This window comes from Trichechus manatus, unplaced genomic scaffold (genome assembly GCF_000243295.1).
Source record: "Trichechus manatus latirostris isolate Lorelei unplaced genomic scaffold, TriManLat1.0 scaffold00033, whole genome shotgun sequence".
NCBI classification, from domain to species: Eukaryota; Metazoa; Chordata; class Mammalia; order Sirenia; family Trichechidae; genus Trichechus; species Trichechus manatus.
Genome location: NW_004443969.1, coordinates 13,751,894 through 13,757,499, shown reverse-complemented (window position 1 = coordinate 13,757,499; position 5,606 = coordinate 13,751,894).

Sequence of the window (5,606 nt, the reverse complement as noted above, 5' to 3'; positions counted from 1 at the left end):
AAAAAAAAAAGAATTGTTAGGGAAAAAGCATCCAGTGGTTCCAATACTGTGATTTCCAGAGTTGCAAGGAATTCAAAAAATGTGGTAACAAAGCCTCCAAAAGTAGGCCCAGTGATATTTAAAAGTCTAATGAAAATTAGACAATTGCCATTCATTACTTTTATTGCATACTCAGTAATATGTGGCACTGGAAATTATATGTAGAGAAATACACAGCTTAATATATGAGGTCAATGGAGAAAATTAGAAAAGGGGAAAGATTAGGAACGATTGGAGTAGACACAATTTCTAATTCAGTCTGATATTGAGTGTACTGTAAAGGAGTTAATCTGTTATTATATTATTTAGCCAAAATTGATAAAGCCTTCTGGCTTGACAATGAGAAAGAAATCTTAGTCAAAAATTATGTTATACAGATCCAGAAAATGTATCTTGTATTTGTTTAGTAATCTCAAAAGAGCTCAGAATTCAGTTGCTTATCCAGCCACCACTCTGCTGTTGGTGGTACCAGTTACTTGAGATACACAGATTGTCACTCTTTCTAACAAAGCGGCTGCATTTACCTAAATTGAGCTTAGATAATTTGTGCACAGGAAATTTTCTGGACTTTACCCATTTGTCTCCTTGTCTTCAAGGACATGGTCACTCTGAAGGGATGGAACATTTTGCCAAAGACACTCTGAGCAGATGCTTAGAGAAAACTGACTTACTAAGATTTATTAGGTTTCTCATCACTCATGTAGCTCCATATTCAAATATATTCAGTACAATGACATTATTTTAGCAGGGTTGACATTTGTAACTAAGACTCAGATATGAAAAAAAATGTGTCTTAGTTATCTAGTGCTGTTAGAAATACCACAAGCAGGTAACTTTAACAAATCTATTTTCTTACAGTTTAGGAGGCTAGAAGTCCAAATTAAGGGCACTGGCTCTAGCAGAATGCTTTCTGTCTCTGTGGTCTCTGGGGAAAGGTCCTTGTCTCTTTTTAGCATCTGTTCCTTGTTTCCTTGGAGATCTGGTGTGAGGTGGTATCTCTCTTCCCCTATCTCTGCTTGCTTCTCTAAACCTAGTCTGCTCTGTTTATATCTCAAAAGAGGTTGACTTAAAACATACCCTACACTAATATTGCCACTTTAACATAACAAAGAAAATCCATTCCCAAATGAGATTATAATCATAAGTATAACCAAAAGAAAACCAAACTTGCTGTCGAGTCGATTCCGACTCATAGTGACCCTATGGGACAGAGTAGAACTGCCCCATAGGGTTTCCAAGGGGGGCTTGGTGGATTCAAACTGCCGACCTTTTGGTTAGCAGCCAAGCTCTTAACCACTGCGCCGCCAGGGTTTCCACCACAGGTATCGGGGTTAGGATTTACAACACATATTTTTGGATGACACAATTCAATACATAATAGGCTGCCGTAACAAAATATCACGAAGTAGGTGGCTTTAAAGAACAGAAATCTATTTTCTCAGAGTTCTGGAGGCTAAAACTCTAAATCAGGGCCTCGGCTGTGTTGATCATTCTGTGGGCCTCTCTTCTAGTTTCTGTGATTGCCGGCAATCCTTGACGTTCCTCTGCTGCTTATAGATGCATCTGCCTCCATCCTCACGTGGCATCTTTCCCCAGTTTTACCTGTATGCATAGATACGTGTGTGTGCATTAAGTTCTATATAACTTTATCACCTGTGTAGCTTTTGTGTGCAAACCATCACAGTCACAATACTGAACAGTTCCAAAACCACAAGGTTACCTTGTGTTGTCCTTTCCTAAATGCGCTTACCTTCCTCCCACCCCAGCTGCCTATCCAGCAACTATTCATTCTTCCTCCGTTTCTAAAATTTTATAATTTTAGATACGATATATAAATGGAATTATGTAGTGTTTATTTTTTTTTTTTTTTAACACAGCGTCATTTCCTGAAGATTGATTCAAATTGTTGCATGTATAGATAGTTTGGGTTTTTTCTATTGCTGAGCACTAGTCCATGGGAGGTCCCTGGGTGGCGAAGTTTGCACAAACGGTTTGTGCTCTTCTACTAACTTAAAGGTTGTTAGTTTGAACCCACCCAGGATCACTGTAAAAGAAAGTCCTGGCGATCTGCTTCTGTAAAGATTACAGCCAAGAAAACCCTATAGACCAGTTCTACTCTGTAGCACATGGAGTCGCCATGAGTCAGAATAGACTCGACAGCAATGGGTCTGGGTTTTGGAGGTTTTAGTATTCTGAGATATGAATGCATCACAGTTTGTTTAACCATTCACCTGTTGAAGGACATCTGGCCTGAGTGCAGTGTGTGGCTATTACAAACAAAGCTGCTAACAACATCCGTGTAAAGTTTTTGTGTAAGCATAAGTTGTTTTCTTTTTTTTCCCTGGGATAAATGCCAAAGAGTGTAATGGCTGAGCCTTAGGGTACTTGCATATTTTATTTTTTAAGAAAATTCCTAACAGTTTTGCAGAGTGGCCATATTATTTTACATTCCCACCAATGTATGTATGAGTGATCCAGTTTCTCTGCCTCCTCTCCAGCATTTGAAATTGTCATTATATTATATTTTTGGCCATTCTAACAGGTGTGTAGACTTAGCTCAATGTGGTTTTGATTTACATGTTCCTAATGTCTAATGCTGTTTAAAATCTTTTCGTATGCTTATTTCACATTGCTGTATGTTCTTCTGCGAAATGTCTGTTTAAGTCTTTTGTCCATTTAATAACTGGATTGTCTGTTTTTTACTCTTGTGTTTTGAGAGTTTTATGTATTCTAGGTCCAAGTCCATTGTCAGAGATGTGGTTTGCAAATATCTTCTCCTAGTCTATAGCTTGCCATTTCATCCTCTTCACATAGGCTTTCACAGAACCCAATTTTTAAATTTTGAGGTCCAATTTATTGATTTTTCTTCTTATGGATCGTGGTTTTGGTGTCATGCCTAAGAACCCTTTATCTAGCTCTAAATCCTGTAACATTTCTCTTGTGTTTTTTTCTAAATTTTACAGTTTAATTTTTTACATTTAAGTCCATGATCTGTTTTGAGTTAATTTTTATATAAGTTGGGAGATTTAGGATTTTTTGTCTGTGGATATCCAATTGCTCCAGCACCATTTGTTGAAAACTTAATCCTTCTTGCACCGAATTGTTTTTGTATTTCTGTCAAAAGTCAGTTACACGTATTTCTGTGGACCATTTTTAGGTTCTTTATTCTGTCCCATGGAGCCCTGGTGGCACAGTGGTTAAGAGCTTGGCTGCTAATCAAAAGGTCAGCAGTTCAAATCCACCAGCTGCTCCTTGGAAACCCTATGGTGCAATTCTACTCTATCCTATAGGGTCGCTATGAGTCAGAATCAACTCAATGGCACACAACAACATTCTGTTCCACACATCTATGTGTTTATCCTTCTGTGAATATCATACTGTCTGCATTACTCTAGCTATATATTAAGCTTTAATGTCAGTAAAGTGATTGTTTGCACTTTATTAGTCTTTGTCAAGGTTGTATTATTCCAGGATTGATCCTTTCCATATTAAAAACCAAAAAATGCTAGAAATTTGATAGAAATTGCATTTAACCTACAGATAAAAATTGATATCTTTACTATGTTACGAGCTCCAGTCCAGGAAGATGGTATGCCTCTCCATTTATTTAGGTCTTCTTTGAGTTCTTTTACTGATGTTTTGTAATTTTCAGCAAAGAGATCCCGTACATGTTTTGTTAAGTGTAACCTAAGTATTTCATTTTCCTTGGAGCAAATGTAAATGGTGTTGTGTTTTTAATTTCTGTTTCTACATGTTTATTGTTAGTGTTATGGATTGAATTGAGTCCCCCCAAAATATGTGTTGTAAATCCTACCCCTACATCTGTGGTTATAATCCCATTTGGGAATAGGTTTTCATTGTTACGTTAAAGAGACAGTATTAGTGTAGAATGTGTCTTAAATCAATCTCTTTTGAGATATAAAAGAGATTAGACAAGCAAGTGAACAACCATAGTCTGGGAATGATAGACTCCAGGCCACGTAAACATCACCAAGGAACAAAGGAATAAGGACCTTCCCCCAGAGGCAACACAGAAAACCTTCCTCTGGAGCCGATGCCCTGATTTCTGACTTCTAGCTTCCTAAACAATACTGTCTTAGATGAAGTACAGCCAGAATGCACCTTAGAAGGGAGGATGGTGAGACTACATCTCACATACTCTGGACATGTTATTAGGAGGGACCAGTCCCTGGAGAAGGACATCATGCTTGGTAAAGTAGAAGGCCAGCAAAAAAGAGGAAGACCCTCAACAAGATGGATTGACAGAGAGGTTGCAACAATGGGCTCAAGCGTAACTACAATTACGAGGACGGCGCAGGACCAGGCAATAGGGTCACTATGACTTGGAACTGACTCAACAGCACCTAAAAACAACAACAGTCTCCTAATCTGTTAAAAAATAAATTCCTGTTTGTTACAACTACACTCTAGTGCTATTTCTGTTATAGCAGCACTAGATAACTAAGACAGTTAGTATATAGAAATCAGTTGATATTTGTGGTAGTCTTGTGTCCTGTGCTCTTGTGGAACTCATTCACTAATTCAAGGAGGTGTTTTTTTGTAGATTTCTTGGGATTTTCTACATACAAATTATGTTCTCTGTAGATTGAGTAGTTTTATTTCTTCTTTCCCAAACTGTATGCCTTTTATTTCTTATTTTCTTACTGCAATAACTAGAAATTCCAGTACTATGTTAAATAAGAATGGTGAATGCAGACATAGTTGCATTGTTTTTGATGTTAGCCAGCAGAATTCAGTCTTTCCTCCTTAAGTATGATGTTAACTATAGGGTTTTTTGTGTGGAAATTGCCCTTCTTTCTAGTTTGCTGAATGTATTTTATCGTGGATGGCTTTGGATATTTTTCAGTCAATCTGTTTGATCGTATGACTTTTCGTCTTTAACTTGTTGATATGATACATTTCATTGGTAGACTTTAATGTTCAACCAGGTTCACATTCCTAGAATAACTCCTACTCAGCCATGGCATATATTTATTTTTATGCAATGTTTGATTTTGTTTGTAATATTTCATTCAGGGTTTTTCTAAGTTCACGAGAGACACTCGTCTGTAGTTTTACTTTTTTTGGTATTGTCTTTGTCTGCTTTTAAGATCAGGGTGATACTTGCTTCATGCAATGTTGTGAAGTGTTCCTTTCTATTTTCTGGAAGACAGTGCATAAAACTGGTGTCAATTACTTTTATTTTCTTTTTTCTTTCTTTTTTTTTTGCCTATATTTTTCCTATTTTTTTATGATTGTAGTTTAAATGAAGTTTACCTTTCAAGTTATTCTCCCATACAAAAATGTATACATACATTGTTATGTGACCCTAATTGCTCTCCCCATACAGTGACAGCACACTCCTCCCTTCCATCCCTGATTCCCTGTGTCCATTCAACCAGCTCTTAACCCTCTCTGCCTTCCCATCTCCCCTCCAGACAGAAGCTGCTGGTTTAGTCTCTTGTATCTACTTGAGCTAAGAGGCACACTCCTCATGAGTATCACTTTATGTCCCACAGTCCAGTCCAAACCCTGTCTGAAGAGTTGGCCTCAGAAATTGTTTTAGT